Source organism: Gallinula chloropus (genome assembly GCF_964237585.1).
Source record: "Gallinula chloropus genome assembly, chromosome: 1".
In the NCBI taxonomy this organism is placed as follows: domain Eukaryota; kingdom Metazoa; phylum Chordata; class Aves; order Gruiformes; family Rallidae; genus Gallinula; species Gallinula chloropus.
Genome location: NC_140085.1, coordinates 77,581,607 through 77,601,996, shown reverse-complemented (window position 1 = coordinate 77,601,996; position 20,390 = coordinate 77,581,607). Strand labels below are relative to the sequence as shown.

At 43.1% G+C, this 20,390-nt stretch overlaps 1 protein-coding gene across 1 annotated transcript in view; it reads left to right on the top strand.

Annotated features, from left to right (window-relative positions):
• The window catches only part of PDE3A (phosphodiesterase 3A), a gene marked incomplete at its 5' end in the record, with an annotated part of 256,323 nt that overhangs the window by 40,058 nt on the left and 195,875 nt on the right, over positions 1-20,390 (top strand). The gene's annotated exons all lie outside the window — the stretch shown is intronic.

Genomic DNA, 20,390 nt, shown 5'->3' with positions numbered 1-20,390 from the left:
AGGGAATCAGAGTTTGCAAAGTCTTGGGGTAGCGCTAGGTAAGTGTAGGCCATTTGCTTGCTTTTTGGCACAGTGTTAGATACTGGTGTGGCCTTGACTGCACTTCACGGCAGCAGGAGATGATAAGAGGGGTTTCTGGGCCGCAGTTCTATGACTACTGTGCATCATCTGATTTTTGAACTGTACTGAGGGGGTGTAGGGGGAAAACAGCTTTCTCATTATTTTTATGGTCTCTGGCAGGGTGGTGGATCCTATTCAGAGTTAGAGCCTCAAAAGGCCTGGAGGGTTTGGTTTAGGCTTAAGGAATTGAAATTAATCCAGAAATACCCAAGTCATAGTTTATTAGCTTCACAGTTCAATCGCTGGCCAAACAAAATTAGTTATACCGTCTTACCAAGTTACATTTTTTTGCAGAAAAGCTAGTTAAAATCAGATGACTCTCTTTTGGCAATTTAGGGTCCATGGAAGACTGGGCAATACTTAACATTCCTGTGTGAAATAATCCAAACAGGTGGTAACTTACCTGGGCACCTGTGCTTTGAAAAGCTGAATCTCCTGCTGGCCAGAGTTTCACTTGCCTTAATTTTCATGTTGAACACTGCACGTGGATGGAAGCAGAGCCGTGACCTTTTTAAAGCCAAATGAATGTTTAGGGAGGAGAGGTAAAGGTGAGCAAAATAGGGTTGAAAGAAAATGAACAGGGAGGAAACTTGGAAGAAGAGAAGAGACCTAGTTAATGACTGCACACACGTGTCTTCCTACTTCAGTGTTCTCCCTTTACAGATAGAAAACTCCTCTCTTACAAATGCATTTACCTAATGTAGGTGTAATAACAACAACAGTGATTAAGCTGTTCTTGTGCAAGGGTAAGTGTATCTGTGTTAAACATAATCTGTACTGGTGGAAATGCATCTCTATGGGTTTTTTTATGATTAACTATTAGAAAAGAAGAATTGTACCTATAGGAGAAATATATAAGGACCATATTTGTTTTTCTCTCTGAGGATGCATAGACTTGATCCCACAAATGAAGTGGCTACTTAAACAATTGAGGGTGATGTATGAACATGGTGTGCTGGGTTGCAGTGGCCAGTGTAGCACGGTGAGATTTAAGCCATTTGTTTCATTGAGTATCAGGAGAAGGGCTTGCTGATTTCTCTTTTCCTTTTGGGAAGCATCACACGGTCACAGGACACCTGTTCCTGATGAACTTGATGGATCTCCAGAGCTTGCTTCCCTGCAGCTTTGAGTAGAGTTAACAAAGCCTCTGCACATGGTCTCCTTGCTGCGGTGAGGAAAACAAAGGAGGTGTCTTGAAAGGGCCAGCTGTTGTCCTCAGTGGGGATAGCAGGGGTCCCTGTGCCAACACCGAGTGTGCAGGTACTTCTGTGCTACTGTCCTGGGGGATAAAATTGGCTGGTAGACCCACTTAGTAGCTCAGTGTGCCCATGTTACAAACCAGCAGAGTAGCTGGCACAGGCTCTGTTTCCATGGTAGGCTTTGAAACTTCTCCATCCCAACAGCAAAACCTGAGCCCAGCCTAGCCTGCCTGCAGAGCTGAGGGTCTATATTGCACCAGTGTCTTTAATTTTTTAGTTTCATTTTGTCTTTGCCAGCTGAAATAACAAGGCTTTTAAGGCACAGCTGCATTGTGCTGCTGTGGTTGAGGGATTTGTATTCCTTTAGCAGGTTTAGGCAGGTATGCTGTGCAAATGGGCACAAAAGGTGGCATTAAGGGCTCTGTCCTGACCTTTCCGCATGTGGTAAGGGCAAATGAAGGGTGCTTTCTCTCTGTCCTCGCTCCACCCCCTCTTGAGAGCCAGGGATTTTGTGAGGTGTGTTTTGGATGAACGTAGACTTGCATAAACATGGCTGTTTTGCTTGTCTGCCTCTGAGATGGCAATGTTCCATTGAAACGTTTGACAGCCTGAAGTAACTGACAATTATTTCACATGTGCAGTGTTTATCTCCATAGTACTCCATGTGACAGCTCAGAAGAGACACCGGCATTCAGTGTGAATCTCGCTGTTCCTCCCATGGGCTGTCCTGATAGCCTGCAACATTTGAAAACCACTCCCTGGTTTTCACAGCTGAACAGAGGCTCTCTGTTCAAAGTCACGTTAGGTAACGTTGTGGTTCCTTACCCTTTTTCATCTCCTGGCAGGCCAGCATGCAAAAGCATGTCGGGAGGAGGGGACTAGTTAGTAAAAGTTGACACTAATGTTCTTAATTCTGACCATGTTGGTTTACTGGAGATCTTGTGAAAGCTCATGCGTATTTATTTGAAAAGTTTAAAGGACCCAACAGCATCTGTTAATGTGACTTTAAATATAACATAGGTCTTTCATCACAGCTCTGCCAGAGTGCTGCGTACTGTTGTCTTGTTCTTTTTCATTCCACTTGCACATTCCCATACAGCCTTTAAGATCAGTGCCCTAACCTAAAACACCATGGGGCTTGAAATTGTTTTAAACCTTTGTTAAGAACATTTAATCATCTATGGTGAAATTTCTGACGATTTCTTTTGCATGTATAGTTGCATATTCAAACTCTAGTTTTGCTGTGTTTGACTAGGGATGAGGTTTTATCTCAGGCAGGTAACGCATGTGTTATGCAGACACTTCAAATATAAACGGGCTGCACAATTACTGGGGAGGCACTGAGTGCCTATTAGGAAAGTGATTAATAGTGTATTTGTTGTAAAAGGCACAGACATCACAAGGCGGATCAGCAGTTTGATGGCAGGTGGGAAAAATTGCTTTTTGTCCATTATATTATACTTTTAAAAACACACACAAAAAATCCCTGTCTCCTGTTTACGTCTTAGAGTAAAATGCAGACTGATCTGTTTTCAAGTCAGATTGGCTTTCTGATTTTCATAGTTACGCACAGTGCTTTGCATTATAAAGGGAGAGGCAAGCTGTAATACGTTCAGTATCTCAATTTCCTTTTGCAAAGTTAATTCTTTGAATTTTTGGCAAATTGACTGTTCATTTGTCAGTGTCACCTTAATCTACAAAACAGATAGTGAACAGCTCTCTCATCTAAATTTTCTCCTCTTTTTTTAAAGAAATATAAGAAAAAGTAAGCGCAGCTTGCTGAGCTCTTTTCTTCTGACTTTATCCATATTGTCCATATTACATTGTTTTCTGTGTCTGTAAGGTGATATCAAGTATTTCTGTCGAAGGGGTTTGTTAAGGCTTTGTAAGTATTGCCACGGTGAGATTTTCATCTATACTGACATTTAGGTAGAGTGCAAAATGCAGAGTTTATATTAGTCAGCCAGATGCTGATTTTGAATGTGGCTGTGGATTTAACTTGCTGTACTTGGTGTAACAGGACTCTTCTAGTTCTGAATTATTCCAACCTTAAAAAAGAAAAAGTTTCCTAAGAAATCTTGCAGCTATTTAGACTGAAAAGTCACTTCTCTCCTATTAGCAGCTGAGATTTATTTTTCTGTTTAACTAGCTGGATCTTTTGTTCGTGAGAATTGGCATCCTGCTGTGGCGTGGTATTTGTCCAGCAGCGAATGTGAACCTGCATTGTAACGTCAGGGCAGAGACGGCGGTGTGATTTATTATCAGACTGGGCAACTGTTGAGCTTTGTGAAGCTCAGGCAGCCCACAGAGCTTCAGGGATGGGTGACCTTGGATTTCCCTCTCCTCCTGCTGAAGTGATGCTTGAGGCAGAGCCAGTTTGGGGCGGGGGGCCTGTGTCATGGCCTGGCACTGCTCTGGGCCATTGCAGGGGCCTGGCATGACGTGGCGGGCGCATGGCCTCGCAGCTCTGCCCAGGCCCAACAGTGGGCCAACATGTGCAGCTCTCGTCAAGACCAATTTACACCATAGGTGTTTTATCAGTGAATTATTTTAATACCAGCATTTTTCCTTGGTGGTGTGGAGAATGGCACAGCTGCTTGTTTCTAGTATTGTGTGCAGCAAGCAAAGCGAGAGCATCGCATTTTTCTTTCTTTCCTAATCCGGGCATCTGATGACAGCGCCATTTTAGCTCAGAGCAAAAATCCGTACCGAGGGTGATACAGTTTGAACGATTAAAGTCCACTGGCTGCCAGTCACTGGTGACACACAGGCAGTTAGTGCTGGCTGTTGCCAATGCCTCTGAGCAGTAGCATCCCTCTGTGCTGTGGTGACCCGTGCCTCTGCAGAAATGGATTCCCCTTTGCTCTTGGCATCTCCTGCAGAGCCCTGGACAGTGCAGGGACTCATTTTCTCTGCTCAGGACTCGTGGGCAAGGCCAAGCACGTTGTCAGAAGCAACGAGACGTGAGCCAATGCTGCATGGAAACTTCTGAGGAATAAAATCTGTAGTACTTGGAATATTTGGGGTAACCAGAGCATCTATTACCCAGGGTAATTGCAGTTGGATGGTAAAACACCACCTACCATCACAGAGATCGTTCTGCTTTATTCTCTGTTTCTCAGGACTGTAGCACGCTTGCAGTAATTCCTAGGTGGTCTCTGTATGTGTGTGGTGATGTCAGCAGCTTGGGGAATTAGCTTTGCTGAAGTTTACATCTGCTGACTCATCTGTTTAAAGAAGTTGATTCTTAATTTTCAGCGGGTAATAATTTTTCTCCCCTGTTACAACAGTTGAGGAGAAAGAGATGGTTATGAGGTTTAGCAGGGGCTACCACAGTACAGGGTTTCCGTGCAGTCATTTAGCTTACTGCATATTTTAATGGCTGCAATATACAGAAAGCCTCAGTTTCATGGTTCTTCTTGAACTTGGTCCAGGTTTTGCTGTGAAAGTACAATTCAGCAGAAGCCCTTTTAGAATATTTATTTATTTTGAGTATCCAAGAGTTCTGCATGTGGTATCCTGCATCCTCATGAGAAGAGTCGTGGCAGTGGTGCCCTGGCACTAATGAACACCTCGATATCACTGTTTGGTTTTTTTCCACTGTTGTTTTCATTGGGTAACAGAAAGTAACAGCACCCTCTGCTTTCCTGCTCTTAAAATCCAGTTTTGCTCTTCTTCCCTCCCTCCTCCCAGCACTCCTTTGGGAACAAGAAGGAATGGTGTCTCTGGCAAAGAAACAGGTAGGGTTTGGTTGGTAAGTGGAACTGATTTAATTAAATCTCCTTTTCAGACTCATAATGGATTCATTCAAGAAGGCAAAGAAGTAGGAATGTGGCTTCTGATTCTTTTTTTTTTTTCCCCTCTTTCCTTTTTCTCTCCCCGCAGTCAATGGGAGTAAAATGCCTTCATAAACAGAATGCTTTTTCTCCTGGAACTTCAAAAAATAGGCTGTGTTAAAATTTATTTTATGTCTAATTTTGATTAACTTGACTCTTGAAAATACTACAGCAACTTCACTGCATGCACAGCATTTGGTCTAGATGTATGCCAGTGCAACAGTGAAGATCACAGACCTGTCTAACACCACCTGAAAGCTCACAAACATTGAGTGATGCAAACGTAATACCACAGAAGTCTGTTTCCCATCCTAATTAGCTCATGATTGTGTATCAGTTTCACTCTGCCAACACACTTTGGTTTTGTTATCTTGGCAGTTGCTGACAATACTAGCGTTACTCAGAAAACTTGGATTTGAAATTTTGTTGAAATGTTTTTTTTCTTTTAGGAGCCAAAGTCTTTTGCAACACTTGTAGGGGTTTTCTTTTATAATTTTATTTTTTTGAAATATGTTTGGAAGAGAGAATGCTGAAGAAATTCAGAGAGAAAGTGTGTGCACGTGAGCGTGCAGATGTGTGGTAGGAAGTGAAGGGGCTAGCTTGAGCTGTGGGAGACTTGGTTCAGCTTCCTGGTCTGTGTGATACAGAGTAATGCAGGATGGAAAACTACTCTCTGACCTTTGAATTGGGTGGAGTAAAAACTCAATCAGTGGTTTCTTACCGCCAGGAGATTGCTCTGACTAATGGTTTGCTTTCTTGAACTGGAAAGCAGAGATTTTTTCGGTTTCAGAGTGAAATTGTCACACTGGGATCAGCTGTAAACGTTAGGAAGAAAACCTGGTCTTGCAACAGAAGGGATGACTTGTGTGAATAAACTGAAGGAACTAAACAGAGGAGTAAGATAGTTGTTTATGGTACTTACATAGTGCTAAAGGAATATATGTACACACTGAGACACGGGGTAAATCTAAGCTGGTTTTCCTTACCAGAAACAACCTGACTTTGGCTGAGCAAATGAACCTTGGCTCACTCTTCAGCTATTTTGTTTTAGGTATTTGAACTAGCTCTGTTACTGCACTGCATCAAATTGAGATGTAGTTTTGGGTCTTAAAGATTGTGCCTGTAGCTACGTGTTTGCATATACCCATCTTTTGAGGTGGAACATGGCTGCCAGCATCTGATGCTGTCATGCTTGCTGGAAAACATGACTTGCCACTTAGTTTGCTGCTGGTTTTGTTGTTTATTGTTGCCCTGAGAAAACAAAGAGCTGCACTGCCTATGGATTGCTTGGAGTTCAATGGAAAATTGTGCTCTCTGACTTAACTGAACGACCCTATGGCCATGTTTTGACTCTGCTCCATCAGTATGCTGTAGCTCATGCTTTTCCTACATATTTGCTTTGTTGGACATCTTTTAATGCCAGAGTAATTGTTATTTGACTTCTTGTCTTCACATCTCTGTGAGGGAATGGATAGGTCAACAGACTACACATACACAAAATCAGTGCACGTGCTGAACGCGGACGAGAAGTCCAGAGCAAAGCGGAACAGCTTGTTCCCTATTTTAGAATTGAGCAAGGGCAATGATTTACTCAGTGTCTGCAGTTTATAATAGACTGATCCCTAATCCACATAGCTGCTTCAAAGAGGTAAAATTTGTTGTGCACAGGTAGATGTCTGACATGGTAAGTTGAGTGTTGACATTGTAAGAATCTTAACTCCAGTGTAATCATCTCAGTGCAAACTATCTGACAGCGTCAGGCTGGTCGTTTTCTTAGAATTGTTGTAGATTTATGATTTTTTTTTGTCAACGCTAATACATCAATACATATTCCCTACGTGCCTGTATGCTCATATAGTGCAGTGCAGTGCATTTCCTTCCTTGGGGATATGGCCCTGTGTAACTAGAGACTGTATGAATGCTGTAGAACAGCTGTGCTGAACATGGCAAGGACTTTGTCTGCTTCTACATTATTTATTCATGTATTCTTTTTCCAGTCCCCCCAAGTAATGGTGGCATACTTTCTTTCTTTTTTTTTTTCTCCACTTTTTCTCTTTTTTCCATGAAACTCCTTTGGTGGAGAATTCAGCTTTCCCTACACAACACCACATTCAGGGGTTTCGTGACTCACTTGTAGTTGGAATACCTATTGGGGCAATACGAGGGGCTTGGATGCAATAAAATGAATCACCATGACAAGCTCTATGTAAGAGCTGTTTGGTAAATGTTCTGATACAAAAGAATGCCAAATGAAACAATTCCTTCCTTCCTTCCTTTGGTCTGGCAAGTCACTGCCCTGAAGATGAAAGCAATTGCTCATTAATTCCTTAGACATGTTAAAAAAATAATAAAAATACTTCAAGATTAGGTGCTGCTTTTTCTGCTATACTGGTTCTTACGTCATGTTGTGCTATTGCAATCTGTGTACAGAAGGCTGGACTTAAATCACTGGCTTTAGCAATCAGGCTAAGATCTATGTGGACAGGACATTTTTGGGGGCAGTCATTAAGTGTTCCTGCGGGTTCCAGCAAGTTTGCGGATGACACCAAGCTGAGTGGTGTGGTTGACACCCTAGGAGGAAAGGAAGCCATCCAGAGGGATCTTGACAGGCTGGAAAGGTGGGCCCGGGTGAACCTAATGAGGTTCAACACTGCCAAGTGTAAGGTCTTGCATTTGGGCTGGAAGAATCCCAGACATAAATACAGACTGGGAGAAGAGCTTCTTGAGAGTAGCCTTGCTGAGAAGGACTTGGGGATTCTGGTGGATGAGAAACTTAACATGAGCCAGCAGTGTGCTCTTGCAGCTCGCAAGGCCAATGGTATCTTGGGCACCATTAGAAGAGGGGTGGCCAGCAGGGACAGGGAGGTGATTGTCCCTCTCTACTCTGCCCTCGTGAGGCCCCATCTGGAGTCCTATGTCCAGATCTGGGGTCCCCAATGCAAGAAAGATGTGGAACTGTTGGAGAGGGTTCAGAGGAGGGCCACAAAGATGATTAGAAGGCTGGACCACCTGCCCTACAAAGAGAAGCTGAGGGAGCTGGGCTTGTTCAGCCTGGAGAAAAGAAGGCTGCGGGGGGACCTCATTGCAGCCTTCCAGTCCCTGAAGGGAGCTTATAAGCAGGAGGGGATTCAACTTTTCAAAAGGGTAGATAATGGCAGGACAGGGGGGAATGGATTAAAACTAAAGGAAAGAAAGTTTAGATTAGATATTAGAAGGAAGTTTTTTACAGAGAGAGTGGTGAGGTGCTGGAACAGGCTGCCCAGAGAGGTTGTGGATGCCCCGTCCCTGGAGGTGTTCAAGGCAGGTTGGATGGGGCCCTGGGCAACCTTGTGTAGATCCAGGCCTGGAGGTTTGTGGCCCTGCCTGTGGCAGGGGGGTTGGAGCTCTATGATCTGTGGGGTCCCTTCCAACCCAGACCACTCTATGATTCTATGAAATAATTTCTCCTAAGAGGGTTTACACTGTTAGAAGCCAGGGCTCCATCCCGTTCTGTACTGCTTTTGAAGCTGTGGTCAGTAGCGTTTGATGCAGCAGAGAAGGGAGAGGAAGCCTGGCAGCACGTTTGAAAATGGCTCGATCTTTTTTTGAAGGAGCTCTGTGAGCTGAGCAGCTCCACTTCTCCACTTCAGCCAGTCACATGTCTTGGGACTGCAGCGTGATGGTGAGATGGCAGCGAGCCCATCAGCTCCCTTTTCTAATAGTTAACCTATTTAGCTAGTACAGTGGTCTTGAGTGAATTTTGGTAAATGTTTCAATTACAGTTACATAGCCCTAGTACACTGTACTCAGCGAGCATCATTAGAAGGTATTTTTTAATTAACTGTATGTAGTCTGTGTTTCAGTAATGGGAGTTGAACTGAACAATTAATTTGGCCGTGCTGTGCTTATGCATAGCTTAATATAATAACACATACATGCACACGCGCGCTCTCTTGCTTGCACTTCGTTCTGTGTTGCTCTCACTCATCTTTATTACTGATGATCCTGTGTTGCTTATTGGGCTTTAGTTCTGTGACTTGAGAGTCCTGAAGCTGCAAACTGTTTAGAAAAAAATGTGTGCTTTTCCTCAGTGAAAACATAAACACCTTAGAGCTGGACAGAGTGTATTTCAACTTATTTCATAACAGCTAGGAAGAAAATAAGTCCCGTTAACAAATTGTACACTTCTGGTGGAGAGGATACAGCTGGATGTCTTGCTAGCACGCTGCACAGTATGATGCTTCTATTGTCATCTACTGCTACCATGCAAAACACATTGCATCATTAAGCTACTATTCTAGTTCTAAAGGCCATTTTCATAACCAAATAAACTCCATGAGCCAGGTGATGAGACTTGAAACATTGTCAGAAAATAATCTGAAATCACTATTAAAAAGTAATGAAGCGAATTTTAAGGCAATATGCTGGGTGTATTTTTTCTCAAAATTGATGGTGTCAGCACTGCAGATGAGGCATTCTACTGAATTCCCACAGGGATGCCCATGGAGAGTGGAGTAGCTCAGTTCTGTGCCTGCCCAGGCGTCCGTTTATTGTTGGTGTTGATTAGGGGATAGGCAGAAACTTCAAGATGAACTGTGGCCTGGTTCCTTTGTTCTGAGGCTATATAAATGTTTTGCATATTTTATATTAAAAAGTCTTGGGATGGCAGATCCATGTCTCCCCCCCCCCCCCCCCCCCAATTGCCTGTGGTCTAAACTAACCCATGAAATAGTTTTACATCTCTTTAGATGCACAGAAGAGAAATTACTTTGCCCTCACCAAGCTGGATGATCACCTTCAGCAAAACTACAGAAAGAATGGGCGTTATAATCCACCACCTTCATCAGGAATAGATTGATTCTGGAAAAAAAAATGCTGTTGATTAGAAAAATCTTGCAGGAAGGAAAAACACTGAGGAATTAGCAATTAGGAAACTGGCCTAAAAAAAGGGTTTTTTTTTTTTAAATTGAAAGTATTTTTTTTCCTCTCTTCTGGTTTTGAGCCTTTTTAAGGGACTTGAAAGCCATGTTTTGAAACTTTAAAATTTTTATTTATGTTTACTTTTTTCTTCACATGCAGAGAACTTGAGATATCTTCTAAAATAAATAAAACAAAGCTGCAACTGAGACCCTTGGGTTCTCACGGAGTCTTATGGTTACAGCAGCTGGAGCTTTAGGAGAAATACAAAGCTTGTAATAATAGTCACCCCACCCAAACGGGTTAATGTCTGGACTTCCATGGGATTACACATTTCAATTAAATGCAAGATAGAGTAATGGGAGCGAAGTCATGAGCTGAGTTCCCATTACACATGCTTATTCAGATGGACAGAAATTCAGTTAAGGGAGCGCAGAGGAAGTGGGCAGCATTAGGATGTGTGAAGTTCAGACAAATTCTTTCTTGGGTTGTTGTCATCCCCTTTCTTTCTTCTTAGTGTCTTGACTTCGACACCCGTGTTGTGCCTCTTGTTCATCATGTTGCATTTGCCTTTCCCTGTTTTTAGGAATAGAAAAGTGCATAGATTCCCTAGCACCTAAACCTAAAGAATCTTTTCTTTCTACAGCTGTACTATCTTCTGCAGATCAAGCTGTCCTTATGATCTTCAAGGAACTGAGGGAGTGGGGTGGGACATGATGCCGGATATGCCAAAGGGTCTGTGGAGCTAACATGGTTGGGATGCAAAAGGAAACCGGGGAACAGTTTCTTGCTGCAGTGATGCTGGTTCCCTTGTTTGTCTTCTGAGGCAGGTATTTTGCTTTATTTCTTTCTGTTTGTTTTTTTTTTTTTTGTCTGTGTCAGGAGCAGCTGGAGAACTGTTTCCAAAATATCTTGGATGAGCACATTTCCGGAGGTGAATTTCAATTCAGTTCATAACCCACAGCCCTTATCCCTCCCTTCTGGTGCCCAGGACTGCCACAAGCCACTGCCATGAGGTGGCTTAGCTCGCTTGCATGTGTTTTGGAATAGATGCAAGCACCTTAGGTATAACACACCTTTTCAGCCCATCTTGGCCAACAATTTGGTTAATTGTAGAGGAGCAGAGCAAACCTGTTCCCAAGCACAGTGTAGAGTTTCTCACTCTTGCTGGACAGAATGATTGCTGTGCTGTCAAACTCTCACTTCTCCCGTCCTTAATGAGTGACAGGTATAATGGCCTGTCATGGAAGCACAGATCAGCATCTAACAGTTATTCATGAAGGCTGACTTAAACACTTGGTTTGATAGAGATTGATCTCTGGCAATGAACTGAGTTGTTGGAGTTGTGTGATGGAGTTGGTACATTTTAATATCCCTTGCTATGTGGTTTGTTTGAACAGATGCCAGTAACTGTAGTCTTCCTCTTCCTTTCACCCAGGAATTCAGTAAAAGACTTCTTTATATGCTTGACGTGAGTTGCCTTGTTTTTGAAGATGTGGGAGTTCTTCCTGAAAATTTGAAGTAGCAGTATGCTTGCAGTCAATGCTCAGAACATCAAAAAAATCAAGCCCAACCAAGAAATGCTTTGTGTTTCCTACACAGACCATGCTGCTGTGGGAAAAAAAATGCAGGAGTCCTGTCCAATCCCTCCTGGTAGTTTGGGAGTTTCTGGGTTTTTTGTGGCTGTGTTTTTCAGGGTTTTTTTCTTTCTCTTTGCCCTCTACCTTTTTGCTAGTGTGTGTGATGGACGCCTCCCCAGTTTTTCCATTCCCTTGAGGAGGACCATCTGCTTAGTTGGTGGATAATAACCTTATGCATAAAGGTGCTTGCTTTTTGCTTGTAGGAAGATAATTTTCTATTGTTTTTTATTTATTCCTTTTTTTTTTTCCCTGAGAAGTGTTGCCTTAGCATGGCAAAAGGAAAAGATTAAGAATTTTCTAGTTCATATTTGCTCCATGTTAAACCTCTTAAAAGTGGTACCTCTGACTACTCATGTAGGCTTTTGTACTTTTTAATTAAATGAGCAAAAAAAAAGCCCCCTAGATCTATTGGTTGTCACCTGGAAATACTACGTGACTAAACTTGCTGTGAATTTCCTACAAATTACAACATGTATCAGAGCTGTAGGTTAGTGAAAGGGCAGGCTGATTACTGTGTCTTGTTAACCCTCTTCGATGCTCCGGGTTTGGGACCCAAAATACTTAATGCCAGCAGAGAACAGCCCGTAGTGGTGCTCAGAACTGGTAACCTCCTGCCGACCCAGTTAGCCCGGTAGCAGATGGCTGAAATGGCAACTGCAGCCAGGACGCGTTGCAGAGGGCTGCCTGGTGCAGGTAGTTTATTAGCACCTGTACTGCTGAGGATCATGCCGTGGGGTCCTTAATGAACACGTTAAAAATAACTGAAAGCTGATTAGCTATTTGTGTAGGAGAAAAGAGCGAGTGAGCAGCGAGGGGACTGGCTTGGAGAGGTGGATACTGCGTTTAAGCGCAACGTGCTTTTACTTAGTCTTACTGGTGAAAGACAACGGCCAGCCTGTGATTAAAATCTGGCAGGGCAGCCCTACGGCTCCTTCCCCCACCTCCTTTGAGGCTGGCCCTGTTGCTCTGACTGTCTTGCTGGCCCTTTCACTTCCCCTGTTTCGAAGTCCTGCCAGGAATAGCACATTTTATACGATGCCAAATGTATAAATTCCTCAGACCACTTGGTCTGGGAGGAATGTACTAATGGTGTGGCTGACTGAGTTTTAATCTGGGATGTTTTTAATTTTCAGACCATGTTAATTTATTTTAATCTGAAAATTACAAGATTCATTTCGGTTCTCCAATTTATTGCTTCTTTTAATACTTCTTATTTGCCTTTTTTTTTTTTTAACAATTAACTCTTTCCAGTCATCAGTCACACTTCTTTGTGCTGTCTTAAGTGATAAAGGAGCTATGTAATGCTGTCGACTGTGAATCTCCTTGAGGTGGTAAGATTGATGTATGTATTCCTGATGGTTTGTGTCACGTGTGATTTTGATTCCAGCAGCTGTTTACTAAACATCCAACTGTGGCTCATCTCCAGGTTGTAAGCACCTATTCAGAAATCCTCTGTTCTGTGCGATCCAGTCTTGGGCTTTTTACTGTTTTGTGGCCCTCCTTGGAAAAAGAAGGTAGACTCCAAGCTGAGGGAGTAACAGAGCACCCTGTGGTATTTCTGGTTTTCATTGACATTAGGTCTAGTTTTGGAAATTTCCTTTTAGTCTGGTCAAAGGTTTTTACTTTACACTATGTCATAGCATCACCTATGATCACTGCTGTATCTGCATCTGGCGTGAAGCAACCAACCTTACTGATTGAAGCCGGTGTCTTCAGTCCAAGGTGCTTGCACAGTCTCAAACTGCATGGGAGATAATAATTGTCTGAGTGCCACCCCTGAGCTCTCCTGATAAAGAATTTCCATTTCTGGAAATGCTTCTGCCCATACTGAAGTTCTGCATCCTCTTCTTACGTAGTTTTTGCCTGTGTAAACTCATTTCACACAAACATATTTGCTCATTAATTATGGTTTCTTCCCAGTATCTGTCTTCTCTTCCTGACTGCTGTAACAGGAAAGTATGACTGTGACAGAACTTCCACTGTGATGCCATTAGCAGGTCTGTGACGCAACTGCACCAGTCAAGAACAAACAGTCCATCAGATAGCACATTTATTAAAGCCCTGCAAACTTGGACCTGCAGACTGCGTGGGTCCATTCCCTCCCAAAAGCCCCGCTGCTCCAGCAGCACGGTCAGGAACTGGAACTGGAAGCTGCTGTCTGAACATCAAGGCTGGCTGTAGCAACATGTGTGGCAACCAACCCAGAAATATGGGCTCTAGTAAATTTATCATCTTCTTTGAGGGGTGGTACCAGCACAGCCAGTCAATACCTGCAATTAGGAGAGGCTTCTAGAGTTAGCTGTAAGTCAAGGAGCTTCACAGACAGGGAATAAATAAATCTTTGGTTCCTGCATGTCAGTTGGATTTTTGTGCTGCCTTAGCTTTATCGCACATGTAGTTGATGGGGTCTTTCCCCCTCCCTCCCCTTCTTTCTCAAAAGACCCTTTTCCAGCTCTTGATATAGTCTCAGCTCTGTTTAAATTCTTTCTTAGAAATGAGAAGATCTTTTGCTGTTTTTAGCCTTCACAGACTGCCGACTAGTTGTTGATGTAGAGACTGCCTGCTGGGTGCCAGTATGGGTTTCATACTGGCTGGTGGGGAGAGACAAGCTCTGCTTTGTTCTGTGCTTTTTCAAACCTTCACCACCAATATGGTGGGCAGATGGCAGAAACATGAGCCCTGTGTAAATGAAACCGTGGTGCTCGCAGTGAGAGGGGTTGAGGGATGGAGAGCCGATGACCTGCGAGGAGGCACGGCTTGCTGGTGGGCAGCAAAAGCCTGGCGTCCTGAAGTGTACCTCAGAGTATGGGGGGAGGGGGGGGGGAATTTTTAGCATTTCCTGAAACCAGCTAACTGTGACAGAAACTTTGACCAAAACCATCACAGATCTGCTGAAAGCAAATGAAAAGCAGGGCACCACCATGCCTCCTGTTGTGCCGGGGAAGGGCAAAATTTATATTATTTTCCTCTCTAATCACATCTAATCATTCCTGTAATGATGCTCTTGATGAGGCCACTGTAATAGGTGAGCAAAACAATGTTGCCCGTGCTTTTGTCCTGCAGAAATTGCGTGTTTACAATACATGGAAGATTTAGTACAGCACGTTGTGACCTTGCACGTTGGGTAATTATGTAAATGCCTCTGTGGCGCCTGTTTAAATGCATTTCTGTGCTGTCTGAGTACTGTGGATGGACTAACTCATTCTAGTCTTCATCAGATGACAATTCAAAGGGAGAGACACACCACTGCCAGTAGGGCAGAACAGCCAGTACGGTTGGAAAAACTCTTCAACTGTATGCTCATCTCTGTTATGGTTGTCCCTCTGCCCTGTTGTACTGTTTGGGGGATGAGGGAGGATTTCGTGTCCTTTTTCTCACTGGAGAAAGGTGATTTATCCATGTATATTGTTTCTTCATATAAATACATAAACATTGGAGCAGTGGTGTTAAGGGGTATACAAGCTACAGCGTTTTTGATGCTGGAAGCATATGTGTCTCCAGAATTGGCTCAAGTAAAGCTAAGGCTAAATTCCTTGAGTTCTTGCTACAGCACTCTCAAAAATCAGCACCACTCAACTAACAACACAGCATTAAAGCAATACCAGTCTTAAAAGCCTGCATGCCTGAAAAATGTTGGTAAGATTTTGCATGGCAGAGCTGCATCATGAACCCCCTTGGGAAAGGCCTCTGCCCTTCTGAACTGAAAAGTGAAAGTAGAGGGATTTTTATCCTGGATGAATCCTTAAGCCCTTGGTGCCCAAATTCTGGTATACTGCCCTAGAGCAAATTCCTTGTCTTCCAGGAGCTGGATCGTTTGGTTGAAGCTGTACTCATATGCACTGTGCAAACAAGTGTCTTGATTGAGTAATTTTTTTCCTAGCTCTTCCTCTCTGTTTAGGCAGCTAGACAGCAGAGCTGAAACTGGAACAAGGCCACAGGGTTAACAAGGTTGAAGTCAATTACTTTCTTCGTTGTACCACTGTCTTTGTTGTTGGGTTTTTTTTCTCCTTAACCTAGTTAGATCAAGGTGAAATCAAAGAGGAAAAGGTGCTGTTGTAATTTATTATCTTCTTGAAGACAAACATGGAATAGTTCTATCCCCCTATCCCCATGCTCTCAAAAAAAAAAAAAGAAGAAAGAAAACAGAAAGGAAAGGGTTGGGTCAAGTTAGCAGGGTTGTTTTACCTCTTCCATTGTGTGTGCTCCTCTGGATGGAACTTCATGCTGTATTACAGCAATTTACACTGTGACAGAAAGTGTTCAGAAGCCTTGTTTTGAGTAAATGTTTAACTTTTGATAAATGCTGTATTGTTCTAGCCAAACAGCAGTACAAACATGTCACCATTTGGTGCCTTTCCAGCGTGCACGCCTTGTTCTTCTGTGATGCTTTTGCTAAACTTGAATGAAATCAAGGTACATTAGGTACTCATCTGAAAGATAGACATGGAATTCAGCCAGCACTCTTCATAGTCAGGTTCATCCTTAGTGTAAGATTTTCTCTGCCCACGTAAGAATGAACTTTTCCTGTTACACATCTCTTCTGGATAGTTGTGTTTAAGAACAGGCCCATTTTTTCCACACATGGTTCCACTGGTCTCAGGCCATCTCTCTTGTCCATAAATCTGTGATGAGTAGAGATACCGTCATACTGTTTTCTTTTCTGCCCAGATATGACCAGAGAAGGTGGAGTGTCTAGGTGATACTACTCACTGAAATGCTGCTTTTGTAGCCAAAAGTTGAGATGGGCTGTGTGTGGAATTGTGAGAGTCCTTGAGAGTGTGGGGAAGAGCTCTGATCAAGCAAATCAGCAGAACTGAGTTGCATTTGGAGTATAGACAGGGAGAGTAAGGATGCTTCAGAGACCATAAAACAGAGCTACTATTTCAGGATGCTTGGTCTAGCCAGTGGTTGCCTCTAAAAATACTTCAAATATCATCTGAGTCAAAAACAAAAGACAGGCTATATGCATATTTACCAAAAGGAGAAAATTAACCACCAGGCATCTTGCCTTTCAGAACATTTCACTGTAGGTGGAAAACATTGTTATCCTCCATGTCTGTCAAAATTTCCCATGACAAACTTGATTAGAGTAAGTCGGCAACTGTGAGCTCCAAAGTACATTCTAGAGCTGGCAGCAAATGTGTGAGAATAGCTCCGATACAGAGGTTTCTGCCATCGTCTTTCCCTTTCTGCTGTTGGGCTGTTGCTTCCTATTTTCTGGAAGGAGATCAGGAGCAAAGCATGTTCATGGGCAAAAGTCATGGTAACCCTTAGAGCAAATAGCTCGTTCGTGAGGCACAAAAACAAGTACTCACAAAAATGGACAGGTCTGTGCTTTAAGCCAGAGCTTTCTGGTAACTTTGAACAATGCCCTTGGATGTGGGAAAAAATGTATTTCTGATGGACCAATGTGCACTAATGATGGAACTGAGCTCTCCCCAAAACAGGGGTGGGCTTGTTGAAAGCAAGAAAGTAATGATGAGGAACTGCAGCATATTCACCGGTACAAGGAAGTATTACAGAGAAAATAATTATGGAAATTCCAGAAAAAAAACAGATCTTAGTGACTTATTTTTATATTCCTGGAGGTTTGTTCTTTGAACCAATCGAACAGTGCTTCAAGGGTGATTTTTTTTTTTTTTTAAGGTAGAAAGTGTGGGTTTTGTAAAATGCGAATTTCAGCAGCATCAAAACATTTTGAAACAAGACTACAAAGTTGTCCAGGAGAGGTTTTACCTTTTGCTCAAGAAGTTGAAGCAAGTAAAATCTTTCTCCAGCTTGCATTTTCCTGGGAATATGGTGATGAATAATCCAGACTTCACGCTTCTGCAGCACTGCAAATACAAATACAACTAGAACAGGGTACTCTTAAGTGAGGACATTTTTATTTTAGGCTGGTTCTTTTTTTCCCCCCACGAAAGCAGGGATGCATAAGCATCAGCAGTACGCATGTGATAGCAGTATCATGAAAAGTCTCTCATGCTCCTTGCTATTCTTGAGTCAGCTGGTGGAGGTTGGATGGGGGAATGGATTCATCCAGCTGTTGCATCAGCAGGACATGGCTAATGCACCTGTAGCGTATTCTTGAGTACAGGGTCTCAATACATCACGCATCTGAATTTATTTAGTGATTTGCTGAGGGCTTGAGGTACTGCAAGCAAGCTTCCTTCATCCCGTAATAAATCGGTATGTTGTTTATGATTCTGTTTGGTCGTCTCTGTCTTAGTGTGTTGGGTGCTTTTTATACTTCATTTTTACTGCTGTGTGGAAAAATATTTTTAAAGATGCTTTTAGGTTTGACCAAGTGAGCAGATCTGGCATTGCTTAAAGAAAAGGCCCACAGCCCCCATCTTTAATAATTTTTTCCCACCTCAAATATTAATGTATTAGTGCATTATCCATTTAAGATTCGATTTTTTCTTTTCTTCAGATGCAAATGATCATCGTCATTAGTTGATGACACATTTCAATACAAAATTGTCTTTATAATGAGCTACATAATAAACAAGCTGCATCTTAAAATAATCTGTGGGACCATCTGGTAGCTTGGACAGTAGGCAAACGGATCAGCGTCTTAATGAAAACCTCAAAAAAAAGCCATTCAGAACCAGAGGGGCTATGCATCCAAAAGAAAATATTTCATTAGGAAAAAAAGTATTATATGCTGAAGCTCAAGGTGATAAACTTGTGTATGTCCCAGTCCAAATCAGCGTTTGTCTGGCCATGGTAACTGATTTCCTAGCCGAGGCTGGATCACAATGACAGCTTTCCCTGTTTGGGAATTCCCAACAAGACAAGGTCCTCAGTCCCATTTAATAGAAGCCAGTCTTCTTTTTGTTGTGGAAATGCACCTGGGGATGTGTAAAGAAGGGTAGGTATGTGTGAAAGAGAGTTGTTGTCCAAATCTGGGGAAAGATGTCCGCAGGAACCTGGAGTGTTTTACCAAACCTGCTGGTCTTCTCCTCACTGCAAAAGCCAGGTGTGACTCCTTCATCCTAAATAGAAGTGCTGCCTAGACCTAATCAACAAGCAAGGCACCCCGACCCTTCCCGCTACCATAACCCACTGAGCAAACAGACCAAACTGCCCGTGCCCATTCACCATCTCCGAGGAGGGGGCTGCAGAACATGAACAAGCAGTGATGCTTTTGCTTCACTTGTGGGAAGCGCTGGGGTGACAAAACTGGTCTTGGAGCCCGTGTTCCTTAAATGTGCCTTTATTCTACTTACAGCTATTGGTATTTTAAAGCTATTCCTGTATTTCACTGTCTCTGAAAGTTGTATTCTGTTCCAGGGTATGGCCCAGTAGTAAGCGTGGTTTTGGGCAAGCAGGGCTGGGCCTTTAATATTTTTTTTCTAGCTGGAAGAGCAGCAGTGAAACCGAGCTGCAGCTTCTCATACGTGGTTTCTGCAATTAAGGGCTGCAGCTGTTCTACTTTTTTTGTCTCTGTGACGCAAATCAAAGCGCAGCAATGGTATTGCCTGAGGGAAGAGCGAAAGCTACTTGCTTGCTTCCCCATGCTGATAGCTAAGCGGTGATGACAAGAAACTAGGGCAAAGGAAAGTTCAAAAGCAGAATCTGAATATTATAAATGACTGGAGAAATGCAGGTGCCTCTCCTTCAGTGCGAAAGGGAAATAAAACTTTGTGAATGTCAGAAGAAATAATCAGCTACGCAGAGGGGAATATGTAGGGCTGAAAATTCTCTGTCGCTCACAGGGATTCTGACATGTACAGTAGTTGGAGTCTGCATACTATCAAATACGGTACAATCAGCCCCATTTTAGACATGATTCCTTTTTACCTAGGGAGTTCAATGTTAAGAATCTTGATCATCTCACCTCCTTAAGCGAATCTCTTGTTCATATGCGTTTCGATGTCAGCCTGAGTGATGAGATCCTGTTCAGTATCCCCTGTGCTGCTCTTTCTTGCATAGCTCTCCAAATGCCCCCCTCTGTGGAGAGACCATAAGGAAACAGAGGTGGTGAGAGCACCAGTGGCGTTACTTGTCTGAGGTCATGCAGTGAGTAGAGGAGAGAGTTCAGAAGTCTCGATGTCTTGAATCACAACCTATTTATTGCTTTCTCTGTGAACTTCTAAACTGATTTGTGTGACCATCCCAGGGTTGTGGATTTGTTCATGTGTTGTCTGAACTGAACTTCATAAATGTTGCAGGTTTGAGAGAGAACTAAAACAAAGCCAGAACTTTGTTCAGGCATCAAAGGTGCCTAAACAGCTAATTGGAAACTTCTGCCAAGTGAGCTAGCAAAGTCCGTTCTGCTGGTGGTTGCTTTCCATGAGTCCCAGCTCTGGCAGCTGTCAGCATTGTGGGAGGGGAGGAGCTGCAAGACGAAGGCATCCAAGGCTCTGCTCAAGATCTTCTCTGCTCTCATGTCAACTCTGTCCATCCCTACATCATTGCTAGCCTCAGCTGCCTCTCATTTCTGCTCTGGCACTTTGAGAGTAAGTGAGGACGGAAGTCTGGTTTTCTGTCCCTGGCCATTGTACTTCCGAATTACGCCACAGCTCCCCACCACATCTGTGTTCCCTCCTCATTTATTTTCTCTGCTGTGTTTTCAGTCCTATTCCACCTCGTCTATTGTATCTTGTAATGCCAGTATTCATCCCTCTCTTGCTTTGCTGTGATTCTCTTTGGTTTTGTCGTCTTCTAAGCTTTCCCTGGCATCTTCTCCCAGGTTA